Here is a 25,956-nt window from a genome sequence, read left to right as displayed (position 1 = left end):
CAGGGAAGAGACCACAATATTAAACATAAAATAATAACGTGCTTATTTTCTAGAGGTTGCTTTGGCGATTGGCTATGTAATCAGCAAGCTGATTTAGATTAATTTGGTGAATAAGGTAACATTATTTAATCATTTCTTTCTTCAATGACTTTATTGCAAGAATTAGGAACATAAAATGCTGAAAAATGTAGAAAAGTTTATCTCAAAAGGTAATTTTCTAACCCTCAAAAAACTTGATGGTATTAAAAGCAGTGCTAGAACCGGCATGAAGTTAGTACTGGCAAACTTAACAGTTTCTGGCATTCAAGCAGTCATTCAATAAATGCATGTTGAATGAAAGAATGAACGTGATGGATGAGTTCAGGGAGATTTGAGCCCAGTTCCAGTTGATTTCCAAGCCCATGTTAATTCATTATAGGACATGTCTCTCTCAAAGATAACATCCTAAATAAACAATTTTGACTGTTAAGGAACTTATGATAAATAGACAAATATTCAAATGTCTTTTAAAAATAAGAAACGAAGACCCATGTCACTTATTTACTATTTTTTATTTTTTTATTTATTATTTTTTTTTTTTTGAGAACAGATGGGACTTTTATTATAGATTGGTCAGCCAGAACAGTTTACACCAAACCAGTAGGGAACTGAGCTTTTATTTTTTTTATTTTTTATTTTTTTGAATTTTATTTTATTTTTAAACTTTACATAATTGTATTAGTTTTGCCAAATATCAAAATGAATCCGCCACAGGTATACATGTGTTCCCCATCCTGAACCCTTCTCCCTCCTCCCTCCCCATTCCATCCCTCTGGGTCGTCCCAGTGCACCAGCCCCAAGCATCCAGTATCGTGCATCGAACCTGGACTGGCAACTTGTTTCATACATGATATTTTACATGTTTCAATGCCATTCTCCCAAATCTTCCCACCCTCTCCCTCTCTCACAGAGTCCATAAGACTGTTCTATAAGTACAATCTTAAAAGAGCATAAAAGTTGCCTATGAAAGGGAAAAAGTCATGTCTGACTCTTTGCAACCCCATGGACTGTAGTTCACCAGGCTCCTCTGTCCATGGAACTCTCCAGGCAAGAACACGAGTGGGTAGCCATCCCCTTCTCCAGGGGATTTTCCCAACCCAGGGATCAAACCGGGTCTTCCGTATTGCAGGCAGATTCTCTACCACCTGAGCCACCAGAGAAGTCCCCAAAGTTGCCTAGATTGTACTTTGTGTGCTTCTGTGTGTAGAGTGAGGCCAAGGACGTAGCCAGTAAAATGTAATAAATGAAAAAGGGGGATTTTTCATGCCCATGAAATATAGCTGTATTATTCAGGGCTTCACCTGAGAGTAATTTCAGCTGCCAAAAATACTTCAAACTAGAAATGATCAAGAACGTGTGTAGGGCACTCAAAGCCCACCCTACATGCATCCCGCTCCTCTTCTCTGCTGCCAAGCAGGTATCAGCTCTGTATCCCCTTCCTTCTCTCATGTAGAAGTTTTGAGGAGCACTGCTAAGGCAAACCTCCTAACCGTGAACTGTGACCCTCTTCCCTGAAATAACTAAAGAGTGAATAGGAATTCAATTACCAAGTTGTTTCTTGTAATTAACTTTTTAATTTTCTCCCCTTGAATCTTGTCTTCTTTTTCTCCCTCCCAGCATGTTAACAAAAAATGAACTTGTTACTCATCAGTGTACCATCCAATGCTCTTGAAAACCTTGGAAGTTTGTGTTTCAAATACACAAGGAAGCCTGCTCTGTTAGTACTACTAATTCCTCTCTTCCCACAAAATTCAAACTATGTGAGCAATATGAGGATTGCCATCCCTGAGATGAGTAAAATGAGGGAAAAAGAAGAAAAAGAGGAGAAAGAGCAAAATAAGTCTAGAAGTAGTGTTAGGAGGAGCATATGATAAAATAAAAAATAGACTTTATCTATTATGGGCCAACAACTGCCCTGGGTGGGGGATGTGTTGGCACCTGATGAAATAACAATGCAGGTATCAATACCATTGTCCTCATGCCTGTTTATGAATTTACACAGAGAAACCAAAGTGTAAGCCAGGTGACAAGACTGACCCCCTAAATCATAAGTTGCTTAATTGGTAGAGCAGGATTTGAAGCCAAATCTGCACAGGCCTTTCCAAATACACTGTACAATGAACCACTTTATAATCTTACTTTGCAACCTATTTCTAGAAGCCTCTGAAGCCCACCAGAGAGAGGTCACAATTCTTCAAAATCCCTTATATGTTGAGGCTAGCACATGGAATATAACAATCCCATAAAAAAATTCAACCCAGCTCATTCACTCAGTACACTTATCCGGGGGGTGATCGAGTTCTCAGCACAATGGTCTGCATGAGGTTTGATAAGTCACCTTTCCCACCTCATGCTTTGGTCAATCTTCCTCATTCATTCACAGGCTGCTTTCTCATTCAATAATGAAATTCTATGTCAGGCATTTTGCCAGGTACAGAGTATAGACTAGTGGGGAACAAATAGTTCCAGTTTGCATCCTTACTCAGCTTATAGTTAAGTTGGGAGATGAACATAAAATGAATAACCACAAAAATGAATCTATAATAACAAATTGGTTTGCCTTCCTTGAAAGAAAATGAGAGCATATGCCACAGACTCTGATGATTGACTATTACTGAAGGTTTGAAGAAAGCAGGGGCATGAGATGACCTGCATTTTTATAATATCACTCTCACTGGCTTGTCCTAAAGATGGGATTGGTTGTAGGGGAGGTGGGCAATAGGAGCGAGATCAGGGAGATGACCTAGGGGCTATAATAGTAATCTGAACAAACAGCAACTGGCCATGAAATAGAAAGGATGAAATGGATGGTTTGACTTACATGTGGGAGGCAGAATTAACAGGACCCAGTGATGGATGGATGGACTGGGTTCGGAATAAGGGAAACATAACAGACAAAGATTACTACTGTTTTTTCGGCATAAGCCAATGGGTAGGTGGAGATGTGATTTACAGAAATTGGGAGCCTGGAGGAGGAACCAACAGGGGAGAGGGAAAATTAAAATATCAGTTTGAGACATGATGAGCCAGAAAAGCCTGTGAGACATCTAAGAAAAAATGTTAAGTAGTAGCTGGATATATTAGGCTGGTGCTCAGAAAGGGGAACAAGAATGGAAATAAAATCTAGGAGGTCAACAGCATGAAGGTACGATTTGCAGAAACGGAAAAAGACAAAAGTGCCGGGTGTAAGTAGAAACAAAGAGCAGAGGTTTAGAGCTAAAACTTCACCACTGAAGTGTTCGTGAGATGAGAAAAGGAGATCTCAAAGGAGGCTGGAGGAGAATCCGATGGAAAGAAAGAAGTGCAAAGGGAAGAAGATGTCTCAAAGCCAAAGAGACAGAGAGAGAGATCACTGGTGTCCAGTGCCACTGTGAGAGCAAGATGGGAGCTTGAGATGCCCAGTGCTTTAGGAACATGAACTTGTCTTTTTTAATGGTGGTTGATTTATAATATTGGATTAGTTTTGGGGCACAGCTTCAGATTCTTCTTCATTATAGGTTGTTACAATACTGAATATAGTTCACTCTGCTGTACGGTAGGTCTTTGGAGCTTACTGTATGTACAGTAGTATATATCATGTATTCTTACCATGCTCAGCTACAGGCAAGGGATGGGGACCGAAGGCTGCTTGAGTGGTTGAAGAGCAAGAGCGAGATGGAGAAGTAGAGAGTATTTGCAGTCTTGTCTGCTATTCTGTCGCTGGGAAGGAGAGTTAGGAGCCAGCTTTAGCCTAAGGGGTATGTAAGGCTAAGGAGCTGTTTATGTTTGTTGCTTGTAAGACAGGAGATGCTATGGTCTATGGTTTCCAACCTTAGCTATATGCTAGAAGCACTTACTTGAGAGCTTAAAAAATGAGCAATGCTCATTTTTCACCTCTGGGAAAATGAAACAAGCATCTCTGGGAATGTGGCCCAGTTGTCTGCACACACATATGTGTACCTATTTCCCGGCCTGGGTTACAGGACTACTGAGTATTCATTCAAAATATTAAACATGAATTTATTTGTTGCCCTGCTATGAGACAGATACTGTTCTTAGTACTTTTGCATGCTGATAAGAAAGATCAAGCAGAAGTCAAGAGATTAAAGCTTAAGGCAGAAAGACAGATAACTTTTAGGATAATGTTTCTGAGAAAGTGGCAGTATTAAGGGGGTTCTAGAACATGACTGAAGTGCTGTCCTTTGCTAAAACAGGGACCTGGTGTCTTGCTCATAGTAACTGGAAGGAAGAAAAAAAAAACCATTTTCCAGGTGTTATTTCTTTGTATATCTTTGTTTCCGGGACATAGCCTGAGCTTAATAAACATTTATTGAAATTAATTGACACCGTGTTTAAAAAGATGCTAAGTTACTCCACGGGACTTATGTGGAGATTAACTAATAAAAGTGTCTTAATACACATTGACTCTACCAAGCAGCCGTGGTTCACTCAGCCACACTGCCATCCAGTGAGGCCCCAGGGACTTCACGACTCCTGGCTGCTGTAACAGCGTGGCTTCCTCCACTTCGTCCACCCCACACGTCCCACAGGACAGTACAAAATCGTGATGCTGAGCTCCAGGGCTAAACTCCAGTCCAAACAGAAGAAATCCCTGTCAGGAGAGGAGTCTCCCTGAGCCTCCTCTGAATCAGGGAGGTGATGGGCGAACTTTGAGAAGAGTGTCTTTCCAAAGAGCCATCGTGCCAGCAAGGAGAGTGGCTCCTTAGTACAAAACATCTCTCCTGAAGACTCCTGGGAAACAAAGTTATAAAATCATCAGTGTTTTGAGGGCTTTTCTGGTGTTTCAGTGACTAAGACTTCACCTTCCACTGGGCGTAGAAGGTGGATCTTAACTCTGTTGGATCTTAACTTCCGGTGGATCTTAACTTCCATACAGGGAGTTAAGATCCCTCATGCCTTGTGGCCAAAATAACCAAAACATAAAACAAAAGCAATATCATAACAAATTCAATAAAGACTTTAAAAATGGTCCACACCAAGAAAATCTTAAAAAAAATATTTCACTAAGTTCTGTTTTTCATACGAACTTACTTTCACTAATTAAAATGAACGTGTACAGGTAAAACATCTCAAGTAATTCCCCCCAAAACGCCACGATTCTGGAGGAAAACACGGCACTCTTGAGTTTTATGTGACAGCGTATACTACATCACAAACACAAAGAAACAGAATGAAATACGAAGCTGCCCCTAGAGAATAATGATGCATTTATGAAGGAATAATGCAACTCCAATTTGGTTTCAATTTGCTCTCCTTAATGACAAATCATCAAGCCTGGGAACAGAAACCTCCATACCTACATCTGGTGAGGGGCAGCGTAGGGAGATTAGTTCAGCTCCAGCTAATAATGCCTTATGGTAACTGCTAAAATCCTCAATAAAATGGGACCCACTGGAAACACCAGCCCGAGAGGCTTGAAGGCCACTGGTCTCACTGCCTCAATTACATAATGAAGCCTGGCAGCAGGTTCAAATGCATGACAACTGTATGCCACTGTCTTCTCCATACACCCCGTCCTTGTTTTCCTTCCTTGTCAGGGGGAGGCCAGCAGCTCTGCAATTAGCAGGAAGCAGAGAGCGGTGAGAAAGAGCTCCATGCTCCACGCTAATTAGGTCATTCGCCAAATGCACTCATTCCACGGGCAGATCTAATCAATGCTTTCCCGAAATGCTTGAAACTTGGTGTGTTAATTTAAAGTTTTGCTATTTTTTTTTATTGCACTACAAACCTAGTGACTTTATAAAGAAGCAAAAACATATTTATTTAGAAATCGTGACACAGTTCTACAAACATTGGTACTGCCAGAGGGTTTTGGTTTTGTTTTCTTTAGTATATCTGTAGGCAGCTTCCTGTGACTTTTGCCATTCAATGAGACAATTGTGTGCCAATCCATTTGAATTCTGTTGCAAGTATCTTTATCCTCTTTTTAAATTTAAGTTTTATTTTATTTTGGAGTATAGTCGGGACATGACTAAATGAGTAACAAGGAGGAGGGGGATAGTTAATTTAAAATGATGTGCTAGTTTCAGGTGTACAGCAAAGTGATTCAGTCATACATACACATATATCTACTCTTTTCCAGATGCCTTTCCCATATAGTTTATTGCAGAATATTGGGTAGAGTTTCCTGTGCTATATACAACAGGTCCTCGTTGATTATCTATTTTATAATTTTATTTATTTATTCTGGCTGTGTTGGGTCTTTGTTGCTGCCTGGGTTTTTTTCTAGTTGTGGCAAGTGGGAGCTATCCTTAACTGTGGTGCGTGGACTTCTCAATGCAGGGGCTTCTCTTGTTGTGGAAAACAGGCTCTAGGCACGTGGGTTCAGTAGCTGATTTTCCCAGGCTGTAGAGCATAGGCTCAATAGTTGCGGTGCATGGCTTAGCTGCTCCCCAGCATGTGGGATCTTCTCAGGACAGGGATCAAACCAGTGAGGCCTGCATTGGCAGGATGATTCTTTACCGCTGAACCACCAGGGGAGCCCCTGATTATCTACTTCATATAGACATTTTGTAAAGGTCAGTTCCCAACCTCCTAATTCACCCCTCATCCACATTTCTCCTTTGGTATCACCTTTATCATAGTCAACAGTCTTTTTCATACTTCTGTATTGCTAGTGGCTCTTTAAATCCTTTATGTAAATTGCTTACATATTTACCCACTTTGGATGGTTCTTTGTGTGGGGAAGTGATACAAACCAGGACTGCTGGCTCAGATGTGTGGTGGCATGAGCCCATGAGCTGAGCAAGACTTGCTCTCAGAGTGTAACCTCACACTACATTTCATGTTTCTGTAGGAGGACTGTCAGAAAGCCCACTTGAAGTACATGGCTTGAGGTAACACCCAACTTCTTCCAATGACAATCCAGCTGTGAGTCAAATGTGATTTTTAAAAAGAAGAAGTGAACACTTTGTCTAGGAATCACACATTCCACTAAAGTTCTACTCAAGCTGATGTTTAAGAATCACCCTGCCATAAATCCCCCACTTTCTATTTTGGCTTAAGAACATGCCATGGATGTTGTCTGAGCTCAAAGCGGGAAAACTAAATTGCAGGGAGAGAAGGCGGCCTGCATGAAAGGAAGAGTGATTTGCAGGTTTCCTGAAAGTCTGCTGGGCTCAAGGCCGCCTCCAGGCATCTGTATTTCAGCTCAACGTGTTGTACATCACTAAATTGTTGAGTGACCGCCAAATGTCTTCTCTTATTATTGGATCTCCCAGTTCTCTGCATTATGTTGATCAAAGGAGGTAGCTGAAGGACAGCACTTATAAATTCTTTGCTGCACATAATGCTTGTAAAACCAGACTAACAAGAGAACCTAATCATTTCTTCAGTATTTCCTTTCCCACTGATGTCCTGTGAGTGATCCTTACAGTGAAGCAAGGATGCTACAATACAGTAGGCCTACAGCCTAACTTAGATGTGAAAAGAACAAGGGTGAAAGAAAAATCCTGCTAGAATGCAAAGGCCAAACAGTGCTCATTTTGAAGGAAAAGAATCTAAACCACTAAAATCTGAAATGATTCGTTCTTTGAAGCATCTTTGGAAAAAAGGATGGGGCGGTTTCATACAGAAAAGAACAGCATATGTACTTTTCATGCAAAGGGCTGCAACCTTCAGATGCTTAGCAGGCAGAGGCAAAAAAGATGGGCAACAAGGTCCACCCACGGAAAACAGATTGCTTCACTCTCTTCCCTGATTTCTGAGCTTAATTACTTAATTCTGATATTCTACTTCCATAAACAGTAAAATAAGACATGAGGTTTTGCAATAGAACTGACCTGTGAGGAAAGACACTTTTGACTCATCATGTGACCTTCAGTTCAGTTCAGTTCAGTGGCTCAGTCATGTTCGACTCTTTGCGACTCCATGAATCGCAGCACTCCAGGCCTCCCTGTCCATCACCAACTCCCAGAGTTCACTCAGACTCATGTCTATCGAGTCAGTGATGCCATCCAGCCATCTCATCCTCTGTCGTCCCCTTCTCCTCCTGCCCCCAATCCTTACTGTTATTATTTTTCATCTTAGTTTTTTTACTTTTTATTGAAGTACAGTTGATTTATAATGTTAGTTTCAGGTGTACAGCAAAGTGTTCAGAATACATACACACACACATAGTTTTTCAGATTCTTTTCCTTTACAAGTCATTACAGAATACTGAATATAGTTCCCTGTGTTATATAGTCAGACCTTGTTCTTTACCTATTTTATATATATTAGTGTATCTCTGCCAATCCCAAACCACTAATTTATCCCTCCACTGCCCCTCACGTTTGATAACTGTAAGCTTGTTTTCTATGTCTGTGAGTTTATTTCTGTTTTGTAAATAAGCACATGTATATCACTGTTGTAGATTCTACCTATAAGTGATATCATATATTTGTCTTTCCTTTTCTGACATATTTCACTTAGTACGATCATCTCTATGTCCATCCGTGTAGCTGCAAATGGCATTATTTCATCCTTTTTATGGCTGAGTAATATTCATTATATAAAGACAATGGGTATATATTACTATTAAATTTACTAAACATCTACTATGTGCAAGGAAGATGATGTGTTCGATGCTGCAGGGAAAATTAAGATATTGTGACATCCATCCCTTCCTGTTGGGGAGCTTCTGATCTAGGAGGATGGATAAATACATTTAAATACAGTAGGGGGTCCTCCTACACGGGGGGTTACGTCAGTGAGCACATGCAGAATGGCATGTTTTCATTTAGTTTAATATGCGTGGGTTAGTGTGCACAGCCCTGCTCATCAGAGCTGAACACCCGTGTCAGGCTCCCTGTCAGTGAGCAGCATGATGGCAAAACTATCCACAGTCTACATTTATGTGTATATCAGTCTTTCTGCTTTCCTGTTCCCGTGCATAATAGACACACAGTAAATGAAATTCAAAACATAGGGAGGAATCAATGTCACATAAAAAGTGAAAACAGGAACTTTTCTGGAAGTGCAGTGGCTAAGACTTCCCCTCCCAAGGCAGGGGTGGAGGTTTGATCCCTGGTTGGGGAGCCAAGGCCCCACCTGCCTCCTGGCCAAAAATACAGAACATAAAACAGAAGCAGGATCAGAACAAATTCAATAAAGACTTTTAAAAAACTGAGAATAAAGTGCTAGTATTCTAAAATGGCAAATATTCCTTCCTGGTGGGGGCAAACTCTGTACGTAAGAGCAAATGACAACATGAGGCCTCGGGAAAAGAAACTGGGTCCCAAATGGCATTCCCTGGCAGAATAAAACAATTACAAAGACAGACGAATTCAGGGAGCAGCATACTCAGCAGCATGCCGCTTGAAAATGGGACACTGCTTTTCCATTTAAGGTGCATCCAAAGTATTAAGCCAAACACAAATTCAAATCCCAAAACTCACTTCCCTTCTCACCCCACTCAATTGATTTTTAAACGAGAGAAATGGCTTCTATCTACTGAACAAAGTCAAAATTAGGATCAGGATCATTATTTATGGGCTTAGGGAGATCATTATGCTTTAGTGAGATTAAAGAAACTCACTGATTTGCCAAAGTCTTTGACTAAACCAGTCATGATGTTATTATAATATTGCAGAGATTAAGGGAGCAGACTGCTTGGCTGTAAGTGGATAGATTAACCTCTGAAAATCATCTTGCAAAATTTTCCTTTCCTCATTCTAGGATACAAATAAAATATATGTCTCGTGTAAACTGCTGGTCCTAAGTTTCTCTGCCATCAAGAACAGTGGGAGATTTAAGTGTGTAATGCATTGTGTCTGCAGAAGCCAGTCAGAGTGCTGATAAAACAGTTCCACTCGGTCTGTAACTATGATGGAAGCAAGCTACAACTGAATACTCTAATTACAGCTCTGCAATCCTTGTGCACAGAAGGGCTGCCAAAGCTATGACCTTACACCTGTGCTCATCTTTGCCTCCCTCTCTCTGCTCTGGCCTCTCTATAGGCAGGTACAGCTGTGGACTATTTCTCCACCAGAAGAGCAGAGATGGGGACTTCCTTAGTGGTCTAATAGCTAAGACTCCACACTCCCAGTGCAGGGGGCCTAGGTTTGTCCTTTGGTCAGGAAACCAGATCACATACAAGTGAGTGAAAGTCGCTCAGTCATCTCCGACTTTTGCAACCCCATGGACTATACAGTCCATGGAATTCTCCAGGCCAGAATACTGGAGTGGGTAGACTTTCCCTTCTCCAGGGGATCTTCCCAACCCAGGGATTGAACCCACGTCTCCCGCATTGCAGGTGGATTCTTCACCAGCTGAGCCACCAGGGAAGCCCAGATCGCATATGCTGCAACTAAAGATCCCGCATGCTGCAAATAAGACCTGGTGTTCAGCCGTGTGTCAGTCTGTTGGTCACTCAGTCGTGTCTGACTCTTTGCAACCCCATGGACTGTAGCCTGCCAGGCTCCTCTGTCCATGGAATTCTCCAGACAAGAATACTGGAGTGGGTTGCCATTCCCTTCTCCAGGGGATCTTCCTGACTCAGGGATTGAACTCGGGTCTCCTGCATTGCAGGCAGATTCTTGACCATCTGAACCATCAGGGAAGCCTTGCACAGTCAAATAAAAATAAATAAATGTGTATATATAAATATACAAATATATATATATTTGTTTATTTATATATTTGTGTATATATATATATGTATGAAGAGCAGAGATGGTGGCCTCAGTATGTGAGAATCAATGGAAGGACGATCTCCCCCTTCACTCATACCACCACCACCAAGTACTTTAATCCACATTCACTCAATGGCTCCAGCCAATGAATGGCCTGGACACTTGAAAATAATGCATGCATGTGGTTAAAAAAAATTTTTTTAAATAAAATATAAAAATCATGCCAAATGAAACATTATTCAGTGAAATATAAGTCCTTTTCCAACTAGATTTTAGGACTCTGGTCCCACTTCCCAAGAAACTATCCAATGATTCTTTCTGTGTTCTAACTGAAAAACAAGCAAACAAAAAATAGCTGAAACTAATTCTTGAGCTCTTTGTGTATGTATTAGAAGCACTTAGGGATTCATATAGAAATAGAAATAATTTCTATCAAAAATGATGAAATGAAAACCATTTGTAGTTAAGATTTTACCAAACACTTCTAAAAGATTTATGAGCTCTACATTATGCCTTAGCCAAATGTGTCCTACTTTGCCAAACTGATTTTTTCCAATATTTTAAAATATTTTTTAAATCAATAAAATAGTAATAGGCAATACTTTCAAGGCCTTGTAGATTTTAAAGAGTGATTTTTCCTAACTTTTTCATTTCTTTCAAAGATTTTCCAAAGGACCTTTAGGCATTACAAACCAAAGATATCAGAAACCAGTGAAATCAAATTCACACAATATCCTCCTGAAATATAAGGATTGTAAGCCCATTTTCCTTCTCATTGCAATGAAGTTGGATCTCTCTCAAAAGGATTTGGGAAATACATCAGGATCTTAGGAGAAAATATTTCAGATCTGTGATTCAGAAAGCATGCCAAGAGTTTGAATAGTCATGTCATTATATTCATGACTGCACATTCATTTGTAAGTTGATAGTGAATTTTTTTCAACAATCAAAGACATATTTTCCCCAAAGTAATTTGACTGTAATTTGTAAATTGGTATGGCAGCTCATGGCACCAACTCTTCTGGGTCCTTTGATAGCTGGTGACCCATGACTTCCAGCCCAGGCCTTCCCTCATTTAGGCAGAGCTTCCTTGAAAAATCCTAGTCATCGTAATAGACCAGGATTTCTTATCCTAGGAGATGCTGGTTGAAATGCAATTTGGGGAGCCTTGACCAGGATGTTCAGTGGTCCTAAATAGGATCAGGACCTGGATCACTAGGGACGTGGCTCTATAAGCAGAGCCTGGAGAAACCTACCTTGAAAGGCTTCCTTCTTTGCTACTTTATGTGGTGTCTGAGGACCAGCAGCAATGACATCAACCATAAGTTGGTCAGAAATCAGACTCTCAGGCCCACCCTAGAGCTACTGGCTCAGACCTTTCATGTTGACAAGATTTCCAAGTACCTGAGGGCACATTAAAGATTGAGACACCCTGGCCTGCAACCAGACACTCTTTCAAATCAGCACTGCACACACCATCCTCATAAAACAGAAGGAGAAATGGGGATCATGTCATTCAACCACCCTCTGATCTTGAAATATGCCATGCGGTAGCACTGAGTCCAAAGGCAAAGAGCACGAAGATAGAATTAAGGTTAATAATATTACCTCAATTATGTATTGGCTCTGGGTAGTGAATGAATATAAATGCCTTCAAAGTGCCTGGCCCAGTGCCTACGTCCTCATCCCTCTCCAGCTCCCTCACCTTCTCAAACTGTACTGTACCCTGATGCAATCTACTCATCTTAAATACATTCTGGGACAAGACCGGCAGGTGTATTTCATTCTCCACATAACAATTTTTTAATACATGTTTAAAGACAGCAATCCTGCCCCTGCTTGTATTTGCAAAAATGAATATTTGAAAATACAGGATTGGGGCTATTTTTACATAATAGCCAATTTTAGGACAATTGCATGCCCTCCCCCTCTTTCTCTTTTATTTGTCCTTCAGAGGTATACCTGATTCTGTTCTAAGTTCAAATTGGTCCTACATGAATATGTTCCCTTAAAAAAAAAATACTGTTCATTTGAGGAAGCAGGTAACCAATGTGAAGAGTGATTATACAATAAATGTATTATGCAAATTCCAGTGAACATTTTATGCACATTGGATAAAGAATCAAATTAAAGTCTCATAACCCTTGGAAAATTAGAGTTAGCAAGCACAGAGGTTGATTTGCCCTTGAACACAAAAACTGCTAGGAGCAGACACTCCCCCATCATTTCCACAAAACTGAACCATTTCAGAAAGTTTCAGATTAAAATAAGAAATCCCCCAGGTGTCATAAAGATCGGCTACTTTTACAGGAATAATTTGGAGACACAATTTGAAAGTGTTATGAGTTGGAAGGAATGGGTGAACTTTTGTGTCACGTCTTGCAAAGCTGGTATTCCAGGTAATCGGCCAGTTTGAAACATCAGAAATTGCACAAGGAGAGTGTCAGAGAAGGAGAAAGATTTCTGAAGAGCAAGTACAAGAGGGCTGATTTAAGATCTTTCCCCGCAACAAGCTGAGTGGCAGGTCTGCGACAGACCACACGCTCCTTCGATTACCCTTCACACAATGTAATAATGGGACATAATAGCCGCCTTCCTATTACATTGTCGTGTCCACTTGGTGCCGTTTGCCAACACGGATTCTCCCATTGTCTGTCCACAGAGGAATAATGGACCATTAAGAAGCGTAATGCAGAGGGTCAGCACAGCATTTACCTATTGGAGAACAGAGAAGCCATCACATGCGTCTCACTAGGTCAGTAAGCAAGTATGGATGTGAAGAAGGTGCGTCAAAAGCCCATTCTGCTCCCAATTTTTACACGTGGGGTCAGGGTGCAGGCTCTAGTGCTGAGAAGAGCCCATCCACTCATCAACTCCTGGAAATCAATTTTGTTTCCTGTTCATCCTTTTTGGGAACCAGGCAGGAAGTAAATATGAAAACTGTGCCATTGATTGAACAAGTGTTCAGTGGGGTCCTCTTCTGAGTTCTGAGGACTGCGCTATGTGGAAGAAAAGACAGACAAGATGGGGATTACCTCCTAGGGGGACAAGCAAGCCCGGAGGAGAAGCAGCCTGTAACGCCCCCATAATCCTGAAGTGCTGTACATGGTATGTGTGTGTCAAACCACAGAGACAGATAGGACACAGCGGAATGCTGAAGGGAGAGAGCTTATTTCTGAGGGGAGATAATGGAGATGAATCTGAGCTTTATAAAATGTCCCTTTTTCTTATTCTATAACGTCTTGCTCAGCTTTATTGATGTGTGATTTACATCTGATCAATGCCCCATTTCCGTGTACAGTCTGATGAGTTTTGACAAGTACATCCACCTGTATACCAGCATAACAACCAGGATTGAGCACTTTCATCACCCTCAAAGGTCCTCATTCCTCCTTGCAGTCACGCATCCCCAGCTGCTAAACCCCCAGACCCTGAACTCCCCCGTCATTACCAATGCATGTTGCCTGTTCCAGAAACTCACACAAAGAGAATCACAAGCATGTACCCTTTTCTGGTTTTGTTTTTTGCTCAGCATAATGATAACCTTTAGACATGAGAAGGAAAGGGAATTTTAGTGTGAGCAAAGATTTAGGGTCAGGTAATTAAAAGGTGAGTTCAATGACTTGCAGGGACAGCTAAGTTAGACTAAAGAGGCCTGGGAAGGGAGACACATGACCCAGCCATCTGACCTCGCACAGCCTAGAACCTGTGAACAATTTTACACCAACCCTGCACCACTCTCCTGCTTTCTCACGATACTCAGACCACACTGCCTCAGGACATTTGCACATGCTGTCCCCACTGGCTGGAATGGCCCTCTTCCAGACTGCACACACCTGGATTCTCCCTCTCCTCCTTGGGCCTCTATCACCACATGTTCTTAAAGTCCTTCACTGCACTAGGCACAATCTGTGGATTATTTTATTTATATATTTCACTAAAACAGACTGTCAAGGACCAGATAATAGAGAACAGGATGGTTCTGCTCATAAATGGACAAATCACTAAGACTTGAGAGATGCTTTCTGGTTTGGTTCATCTTAGCCACTGAAAGAATGAAGAAGTGAGTCAGTGAAAGAATGAATGGTAAATGTGTAACAAATACCTCTGTTTTCACCCAGTCACATATATCACCTAGGGCACTGTAACTCACACAACACTCTGTGACAAACAACTCTCCACCTTTCTTCTTCTAAAACGCCCTTGTGTCATTATATAATTTAAAGGCAACAGAGTCTTGTGAATTTGCAATACCAACTCCCAGATGGCAGCATCAGTCTGATCTGTGTTTGTGCATTTTGGGGCAACAAGACAAAATAATTAACATCCAGAAAGACCTGGAAGATGCTAGATGTCAAAGTCACCAAGACTAAAAAGACACTGACTGTTGTTAGAATAAGGCAGAGTTCTCGTTTTTAAATATGTCCAAAGTGCCCTGAAAACAGGACTGAAGTATTTTGGTGTTAACGCTTTGGCTGTTTTTGAGGAACTGGAGTTCTGTGCTCTAGGATTTTAAGGTGAAGTGAGCCCTTGGTGTGTTTTCAAATCAATAAACGACTTTGTGTCATCAGCCTGCTGGTTGCTCAACACGTTTATTGTAACTTAACAAAAGAGCCCAGGAACAATAGTGCTCAGCAGAAGGGAAAAGAAGTGAGCTGATGGCTCATCTGAAGGGACCAAAAGATACCTAGACCGATGATGTTCACAAAGAAGTGCAGCTGAGAGGCTGCCAGGACCCTGCAGGGAAACGAGATCACGGCTAAGGGAGTGAAACCACCGTTTTCAAGTCCTGCTCTCAGAAACTTGACCTTGGAAATGTTTTCAAAAATTCACAAACAGTGGCACAAGCCAGAGATGTTTTTATTTTCTCTCTGACACAGTAATATTACCATAAGAACTCATTTTCTATAAGCTCCTAAAAGCTTTCCTTTCCCTGTACCCTAAGGTTCTTTATGCATTCAACAAATACCACATATGAGGTAAATAAGTGGGGACATAATTTAAGTTTTCTTTTCCAAACTACTGGTGAGGAGAGAATACATTTCCCTCTTCTTCATTTTGTATCATTTTCTTTTTCTGCAAACGAACAGGAAGTTTTGAAATACACATGCAAAACAAACAAAAAAAAATCCACAAAGATTGACCTAAAAGAGCTTTCTTTCTGTCTGTATGAACAAGGATGAAAAATAAACAAAACTACAGGAAACTCCTGCTGCCCAAAGCACCCTCTTCTAGGAAACAAAGCAGTGACAGTTTCAGTAACACCAGATCTTTTGAAATTAATTTTTGGAGGATATTCTTTTCTTGGAAATGATAATGTCGACTTGTATCTAGATCGAAGGTGATGGCATTATCTTTCCAGCAGCTGACATGCTCAGCAGACACAACATCACAGAAGGCGACTTCCATCCTAAAATACAGAAAGTGGGGCTGGAGAGGAGTTGTGAGGCAGGAGATACCGGGTCCCAGGTGGAGCAGCTGCAGGGTCCTGTTAACTCTTAAGATAAAGATACAATAGGAGCAGAGCCCTGCTTGTGTAAAAGCTAAGGAGACCACATTATCCTCATTCTTGTGGTCAAGGGGACCTCCCAGGCCACAAAGCACCAAAAAGATCCTCAGGAGTCAGCACTCATAATATGTCCTGCCGACCTCCAAGGATTAAAAAAAAATAATAATAATTGATCAGTCACCAATGTCTAGTTTGGGATTAACACATACACATGACTATATATAAAAAATAAATAAATAAAATAGATAACCAACAAGGACATACTGTATAGCATAGGGAACTGTACTCAATATTTTGTGATAACCTATAAGGGAGGAACATCTGAAAAAGAATAGCTATGTATAACTGAATCACTTTGCTGTACACCTGAAATTAAGACAACACTGTAAATCAACTACACTTCAATTATACACACACATACATATATAGAGAGAAACTGAATGAGTGAAAATATGACATTAAAATATTCTTTTCTTGTGTAATCGCTCCAGAGGCTCCCCCTTTAGTAATGAAGATGAAGATGTGGAGTAGTGAAGATGAAGATGTGAGAATTTACTACTGATGCATCCTGGCTGAGGGTTCAGCTAGGGGTGTGCTCCTTATAATATCCTAGGGCTGCCCAGGGTGTGACAATTACTGGAGAAATACTGATCTCAGAAATGAATTAACAAATGATCCTTGAAAAGGTGAAAGATAGACAGACCCAGGATAGTCACAGGTCATTTTGGGTACTCAGCAGTAGTTAAAGTAAGGGAATTCTGAGGGCTTTAAAAGAGTGTTTTATCAATGAATATGTCTCTTCCCTCTTCTACATCTTTTTACATCAGGACTAAAGATATAGTCCTAGCTTAGATGTACGAATCAACAGCATAGACCTGTAGGTTCCTTTCCAAGAAGGCTTTCAAGAATGGGAAAGAGGAGACATTATGAATGGAAAAGGGAGGTCCTATACAAGGATCTGCTCTTCTAGATGTTTACCTGCTTATCATCTATAGGAGACCTGGCACTATTCTATCTTTCTTGCATCAAAACATAAAATCAACTACTTAAGAACTCCTTGACTGTGTTCCTGCTGACTTCCCCCCAACACACATTTATAGGTTTTTCTTCCAGAAATATCTCGATCCTCCAGTTCTTTAAGTCATACCTTTAGGTTCAAATCACAAATGAATCTATATAGCTCAGTTGGTAAAGAATCTGCCTGCAATGCAGGAGACCCAAGTTTGATTCCTGGGTCAGGAAGATCCACTGGAGAAGGGATAGGCCACCCACTCCAGCATTCCTGGGCCTCCCTTGTGGCTCAGTTGGTAAAGAATCCGCCTGCAATGTGGGAGACCTGAGTTTGATCCCTGGGTTGGGAAGATGCCCTGGAAAAGGGATAAGCAACCCTTCTAGCCTTTACCAGTATTCTGGCCTGGAGAATTCCATGGACTATAGTCCATGGGGTCGCAAGGAGTCGGACACGACTGAGAGACTTTCACTTTCAGATAAGTTGTAGAAATCTTAAGAGTGGTTTCCCCGAAGAAACCTTATTTGTAACATGGGGTAATTTTCCCTAGAAATTGATTTGGTGTTTTATTCAAAGGTGGTCCATGCTCATGATGGGGGAGAATGGGTTAGCAGAGGATGGACCTGAGCTGGAATATTTGTACAATGTAAAATCTATGAAGACAGAGGGATGGAGAAAGACCCTTCTTGCACTACAATTAAAACCAAAGGTAGAACCTCAGAAGTTCTAATGTGCGATTCTATACCCAAAGCAATCCTGTGCCAAGTACTATAAGGTAGATTGCAGGGGAAAACAGTTCCTTAGCTGTGAGTAGGAGAGAGAAGGTTCGGGTGATCTTCTGGAACATCCCCAGAGGGAAGAAGCTGTCACGTCACACACGTGGCCTCTCAGTCGACATCACAACTTCCTCTAATCATCGATTAGTGATCTATGTGGTAGAGTCAGCTGAGGAATGGGATTTAAGTTGCTCTATTTCTATTTTTTTTTTAATTTACTTAGTTCATTACAATATATTTTCAAATTTGAGTTGTTTCAGACAAGACTCAGATTTTTCAGGTTCTTCTTAACAGTCAAGGTAGGGCAGCCCTGGGCCTGTGTGGAAACAGCTAATTCTCTCCTCTTTAGCTTGGTCACCATCACACTTGTTTCCAGAGTGCCCAGCTACCCACACTTCCCTTCACTTACTTCCATATCTTGACTGGAATACTCTTGGCTGACATCAACAAACAAACTTAGTCAAAAATTTGGATTTTTGATATTTAAATGCCTCCAGCTCATAAAATTGAGAATGATAGAATAATTGGACCATGTTGAAGACCTGTGGAAAATTCTGAAAGAGATGGGAATATCAGACCATCTGATCTGCCTCTTGAGAAATTTGTATGCAGATCAGGAAGCAAAAGTTAGAACTGGACATGGAACAACAGACTGGTTCCAAATAGGAAAAGGAGTACATCAAGGCTGTATATTGTCACCCTGTTTATTTAACTTATATGCAGAGTACATCATGAGAAATGCTGGACTGGAAGAAACACAAACTGGAATCAAGATTGCCGGGAGAAATATCAATAACCTCAGATATGCAGATGACACCACCCTTATGGCAGAAAGTGAAGAGGAATTCAAAAGCCTCTTGATGAAGCTGAAAGTGAAGAGTGAAAAAGTTGGCTTAAAGCTCAACATTCAGAAAACGAAGATCATGGCATCTGGTCCCATCACTTCATGGGAAATAGATGGGGAAATAGTGGAAACAGTGTCAGACTTTATTTTTCGGGGCTCCAAAATCACTGCAGATGGTGACTGCAGCCATGAAATTAAAAGACGCTTACTCCTTGGAAGGAAAGTTATGACCAACCTAGATAGCATATTCAAAAGCAGAGACATTACTTTGCCAACAAAGGTCCGTCTAGTCAAGGCTATGGTTTTTCCTGTGGTCATGTATGGATGTGCGAGTTGAACTGTGAAGAAGGCTGAGTGCTGAAGAATTGATGCTTTTGAACTGTGGTGTTGGAGAAGACTCTTGAGAGTCCCTTGGACTGCAAGGAGATCCAACCAGCCCATTCTAAAGGAGATCAGCCCTAGGATTTCTTTGGAAGGAATGATGCTAAAGCTGAAACTCCAGTACTTTGGCCACATCATGCGAAGAGTTGACTCATTGGAAAAGACGCTGATGCTGGTAGGGATTGGGGGCAGGAGGAGAAGGGGACGACAGAGGATGAGATGGCTGGATGGCATCACTGACTCGATGAACGTGGGTTTGAGTGAACTCCGGAAGTTGGTGATGGACAGGGAGGCCTGGCGTGCTGCGATTCATGGGGTTGCAAAGAGTCAGACACGACTGAGCGACTAATCTGATCTGATCTGATCTGAAGATGTAAACACAGACTTTAGGCATGCTTCTCTTATTATCAGTTGATACTCACCATCTTCCCCATGCACTGGGTCAATCTATTTTATAGGGACATGTATACGCAGATTTCAACTTCTTGCCCAAATACATGTAGGGCAAGAGAAACACCCAGCAGAACAGCCAGGTTAAACACTTAAACTCAGGCCAGATTTGGCATCAAATCCTGATTATCAATCTCTGAATCTCCATTTCTCATCATAAAATGAAGATAATTACAGTACCTATTTATAATTCATTATACTGTTGTGACAATATACAGCCGTGATGTACTCCTTTTCCTATTTGGAACCAGTCTGTTGTTCCATGTCCAGTTCTAACTGTTGCTTCCTGACCTGCATATAGGTTTCTCAAAAGGCAGGTCAGGTGGTCTGGTATTCCCATCTCTTTCAGAATTTTCCACAGTTTATTGTGATCCACACAGTCAAAGGCTTTGGCATAGTCAATAAAGCAGAAATAGACATTTTTCTGGAACTCTCTTGCTTTTTCAATGATCCAGCAGATGTTGGCAATTTGATCTCTTGTTGCTCTGCCTTTTCTAAAACCAGGTTGAACATCTGGAAGTTCACGGTTCACGTATTGCTGAAGCCTGGCTTGGAGAATTTTGAGCATTACTTTACTAGCGTGTGAGATGAGTGCAATTGTGCTGTACTTTGAGCATTCTTTGGCATTGCCTTTCTTTGGGATTGGAATGAAAATTGACCTTTTCCAATCCTGTGGCCACTGATGATTTTTCGAAATTTGCTGGCATATTGAGTGCAGCACTTTCACAGTATCATCTTTCAGGATTTGAAATAGCTCAACTGGAATTCCATCACCTCAAAAGCCTCTTGATGAAAGTGAAAGAGGAGAGTGAAAAAGTTGGCTTAAAGATCAACATTCAGAAAACTAAGATCATGGCATCTGGTCCCATCACTTCACAGGAAATGGAGAAACAGTGGAAACATTGTCAGACTTTATTTTTTTGGGCTCCAAAATCACTGTAGATGATGACTGCAGCCATGGAATTAAAAGGCACTTACTCCTTGGACAGAAAGTTATGACCAACCTAGATAGCATATTGAAAAGCAGAGGCATTACTTTGCCAATAAGGTCCATCTAGTCAAGGCTGTTTTTCCAGTGGTCATGTATGGATGTGAGAGTTGGATTGTGAAGAAAGCTGAGCACCAAAGAATTGATGGTTTTGAACTGTGGTGTTGGAGAAGACTCTTGAGAGTCCATTGTACTGCAAGGAGATCCAACCAGTCCATTCTAAAGGAGATTAGTCCTGGGTGTTCATTGGAAGGACTGATGCTAAAGCTGAAACTGCAATGCTTTGGCCACCTCATGTGAAGAGTTAACTCATTGGAAAAGACCCTGATGCTGGGAGGGATTGGGGGCAGGATGAGAAGGGGATGACAGACGACGAGATGGCTGGATGGCATCACCGACTCGATGGACATGAGTTTGAGTGAACTCTGGGAATTGGTGATGGACAGGGAGGCCTGGTGAGCTGTGATTCATGGGATTGCAAAGCGTGGGACTGGACTGAGCAACTGAACTGAACTGAACTGATACTGTTGTGAAGATTAAATGAAGTAATATATGTAAGTTACCTAAAATAATGCCTAACATGTTAAAAAAAAGCAATCAATTATTATTTTTTTGAGCAAAGACCTCAAATTCTTGATGATTAAAAGCCATATTTTAATTACTTTATCAATTACAAAGAGGTGTGGCCCAGGTAAGTCCCTGCAATGCTTGAGTTAATACCCACATATCAAGATCAGTATTTATGCACATGAGCACATGTCCAGGTCAGCTGTACTCCCTTCTCTTCTAACTCACTGTGCGAGCCTGATCTTCACTCTAAAGCTGCATAGTCTATTAATAAAATGCCATCCTTAATTCCAGTCACCGCTAGATTCTCCTTCCATTTCAAAGTCACATCTTTTAATTCTGTTATAGGCTCCTGTACAGACCATTTCGCTGCAGCAGCACTTAAGGAAAGCATTTTGCAATCCTCACATGAAAACAACAAATTTAATTTTTATGAGTGATTCTTCCCTTATTTCAGATACTTTTGTTTCCACTTTTTTATTTTTGATGATGTGTGTATGTGTTCTGGGAAGCTTACTATTTATACATTTCATACTGTTTCATACTATTTTAATTGTTAAATCATCAAGTATTTCCAAACATTTTTGCATATTTTTATAGAATTCATATACTTGCAAAAAATAAAGGGCCATAAAAAGGCCCATGATCCAACAATAAGGTGTTACCTCACACTGGTCAGAATGGCCATCATCAAAAAATCTACAAACAATAAGTGGTGAAGAAGGTGGGGAGAAAAGGGAACCCTCCTGCACTGTTGGTGAGAATGTAAATTGATACAGCTACTATGGAGAACAGGATGGAGATCCTTAAAAAAAAAAAACAAAAAACAACAACTAGGAATAAGACCTCCATATGAGCCAGCAATCCCACTACTGGGCACATACCCTGAGAAAACCATAATTGAAAAAGACATGTGTCCCAATGTTCATAGCAGCACTATTTACAACAGTTAGGGCACGGAAGCAACCTAGATGTCCATCAACAGATGAACGGATAAAGAAGCTGTGGTATCACTTAGCCATAAAAAGGAATGTATTTGAGTTAGTAGTAGTGAGGTGGAGGAACCTAGAGCTTCTTATACAGAGTGAAGTAAGTCAGAAAAAGAAAATCAAATTTGTATATTAATACATATATATGGAATCTAGATAAATGATACTGATGAACCTATAGGAATAGAGACACAGAGACAGAGAACAGACTTTGGACACAGTGGGGGAAGGAGAGGGCGGGACTAACTGGAAGAGTATCATTGAGCTATACACACACACACACACACACACATATACATACACACACATATACATACACAAACACTGTGCTCTGCTTAGCCGTTCTGTCAACTCTTTGCAACCCCATGGACTGTAGCCCACAACACTCTGTCTGTGGGGATTCTCTGCCATGTGTGAAATAGATCAACAGTGGGAAGCTGCTGTAAAGGCACAGGGAGCTCAGCCCGATGCTCTGGGACAACCTAGAGGGCTGGGATGGCGTGGTCCTGTGATATTGGGATTTTTCTACAGCATTGAGGTTCGAGAGGGAGGGGACATGTGTATACTTATGGCTGATTCATGTAATGTTTGGTGGATGCCAACACAATATTATAAACCAATTATCCTCCAATTAAAAAGAAAAAAAAAAGTCCTATGATCTAAGGTTATAATGGGATGGAATGTAGCCACTGCAGTAGAAACAAATTCTTAGGCACAGAAAATAATTACTTATAAAATACAGATGGGCTCTTATTTTTGGAATACAACATTTGTTTGGAGAGATAGTGTCACCCACTTTCAAAAGGCAGCAAACTCCATCTGGTATTTGTGCTTTTCTTGGAGAGGAAGCCTGGATTCTCCCAGAGTCATTTTCACTCATATTAAATGGAATTCTCACTCTTGGTTAAATTTAAACGGCAATCATGCAGATACACATGCATCTATGAAAAGTGATTTAAATGTCTTGGAGGATGGGGTATAGGAAGAATTAATACTGGGTTGAGACTTGACCGTGTGCAATATTTCTTTGCGAGTCACAGGCATCTTGCAGTCATTGGGCAAGTTCAATATTGAGTTTGTGGAGTGTTTGTTCAATATTGTTTGTTGAGTTCAATATTTAGGGAATTTGAAGTTTAAGTATGTATCAATAAAAATGCTAATAGACTTTGATAGAAAAGTTTGATTTTAGGTTCACCCCTTGGAAAAATATTAGTAAGTAACATGTGTGAGCATGTCCGCATGCCAAGTCATTTCAGTAGTGCCTGACTCTTTGTGACCCTGTGGACTATAGGCCACCAGGCTCCTCTATCCAGATTAGCCAATAATTCACTGATTTCATCCATTTATTCAACAAATGTTGAAGAGTTACTAATGCTACCATAGGAACCACTTATTCTTGAGAACAGTAATAGATGTTCTGAATTTTGCTATGGACAAAGAAGTTGGGAAAATCCTGAAGCAAATAATATCATTTTTAAAAACCTAAGACTTTTCAGAGCCCTTAAAATACTAATGTACATAGTCAGCTTTTAATGAATGACGTAAAGGTGATGAATGTTTGCAGGAGGTGCTGACAGGAGAATTCACAGATGACACTCAGCTTAACTGGCAGGAGTTTTACCAAGAAGACAGCATTTGAACTAAGTCTTTGTGGGAGGCTGTTTCACTTTTTCTCAATATAAAATTAATGCATATTCATTTAGAAAATCTAGAAAGTTATAAAATTAAAAGTAACTATTAAGGACATGGCCTAGGGAGAATAACTACTAATTCATTTTGAATTTCCTCATGTTTGACATCTATTCCTTCCATTTTAATTGTATCTCTTTAAATAAAGAACACAGTGCGTACATTTTTAGGTGGACTTTATGCAGTACTGCAATATGGGGATTTTTCTACAGCATTGAATAATCATCAAAAATATTTCAGCAACTACAACTATGTCATCATTCCAACGCAACTGAACATTTTTCCCAATATACAGTTATTAATGGATAAGTCACAGGTTCTTGATATGTGGCTCCTGGATCAACCACATCAGAATCTAGCAGGAACTCCTTAGAAATACACATTCTTTGGACTGACCCCACCTCCACTCAATCAGAAACATCAGGGGGAGAGCTCAGTGCATAAATCATTTTGAAGTTTATAGCTTCACATAAATCTTTCAATGTAATAGAGATGATCTTTTTTTAAATTCCATACAAGGATCATTTCAGGATGTAAAAGTGCATGGCTGCATTTTTAGTATCTAACACAATGCTAGATTCATAGTAGAAATATGCCATTTTATAAATGAATGAATTAAAGAACAGCTTCCCTAAATTTGTTTCATCATTGTTTGAAATTGTGTGATGCAATTAAGTCCATGGGGCTAAATTAATATTAATTCCTTTAGAGATAGCCTGCATTTCTGTTCTGGATGTTTGTCAATTTTTTTCTTGTAATTTTAAAGCATATCAGAAAGGGGAGGAAGGGAGGGAGAGGAGTGGATTGGGACTTTGGGATTAGCAAATGCAAACTATCATATATAGAGTGGATAAACAACAAGGCCCTACTTTATAACACAGGGAACTATATCCAATATCCTGTAATAAACTGTAATGGAATATAATGAATAAAAATAAACTTTATAAGGGTATGTGTCTAATTATTTAAGTTTTCCCTGGATCATGGCAAACACTCTCAGCTGCCTCTCAGGCCTCTTGTCCTTTCCCCTCAACCCCCCTTGAGGAGGGTACTTTAATTGTGATTTTTCCAAATAATCTAGTTTCCTTCAAGAACACTATTCATGTTGAGTTTGTATTTTCTCCATTCTCTTGTATGCCATTCACTTCATCTAATATCACTCCTTTCTGTGCGGTGATGGGCTGTGTGTGTGTGTGGAGCACTGAGTCCAGTGTGATTTTAATTTTGAAGTTAAGGTTCTGGCCTAAGTGTGCCCCTCCTTCATCTCACTGGGCTCCCACCCCATCCCAGCTTGTCTCCTTGCCCTCACATCCTGCCCCCTCTTCATTTCATCCTGTCATCCCTTCAGCTCAGCTGATTCTATTTTGTGACTTTCTTTTCCTGTTTACCAAAGGCAGTGTCTTCTGAAATCAGATTAAGTATGACAAATAGTCATCTAAAGTTTTTCTGGTTCCTGTTATAAACAGCGCTCAGAGGTCTGCTCTTCCTCTGGTCTTCAGGGTCATTTCTGCCACAGGATCATTTTTGTTGGGTTTTTGTTTTTTTTTTTTTTTTTTTTTTGTTTTTGCTACTGACCCAAAAGAAGAAAATTATCCAGATTTTGTGTTTATAAATAGTGGAATTCCCTTGCATCATGATTATTTTTTAAATATCTGGGTTAAAATCTCAATCATATCATAGCTGGCATTTAGCCAGACAACTCTGGTATCTAACAGTCAATTTATGTAGTGTCCTGGGCAGGGGTGGGGTCACCCTCCCTCTGCTGTTCATTAGGGTCCCTGAACCCATATTTGCTTCCCAGGATGCCTTATACAAATTCTCCCTTCTTCCTACATACAGCATCCTCCTCAAGGTAACCAGGCCTCCATCCAAAGTTTGGTCTCAGCAAGCTTGTCCGAGGTAGGGCCTCTTTCTGCATTTGGTACTGCAATCATTGTTTAGACATAGAAAGAACAAGGCTGGTGGAAACGGTCACAGTGCCCTGGGTACCACACAAAGCAAAGCCCACACAGGCGACTGTTTTCTTCTATTTCTGTAAATCCTGGTTAGTGGCTCTATACACACTTTCACGTGGTTGGGAATGTTCTGTTTCATTAAACTTA

The 25,956-nt window shown here is 40.6% G+C and overlaps 1 protein-coding gene across 9 annotated transcripts in view; it reads right to left on the bottom strand.

The window, feature by feature from the left end:
• RBMS3 (RNA binding motif single stranded interacting protein 3) overlaps positions 1–25,956 on the bottom strand; it is an 814,140-nt gene that overhangs the window by 470,534 nt on the left and 317,650 nt on the right. The gene's annotated exons all lie outside the window — the stretch shown is intronic.

Source organism: Bubalus kerabau, chromosome 20 (assembly GCF_029407905.1).
Source record: "Bubalus kerabau isolate K-KA32 ecotype Philippines breed swamp buffalo chromosome 20, PCC_UOA_SB_1v2, whole genome shotgun sequence".
In the NCBI taxonomy this organism is placed as follows: Eukaryota; Metazoa; Chordata; class Mammalia; order Artiodactyla; family Bovidae; genus Bubalus; species Bubalus kerabau.
This window is presented reverse-complemented; position numbering and strand designations above follow the sequence as displayed.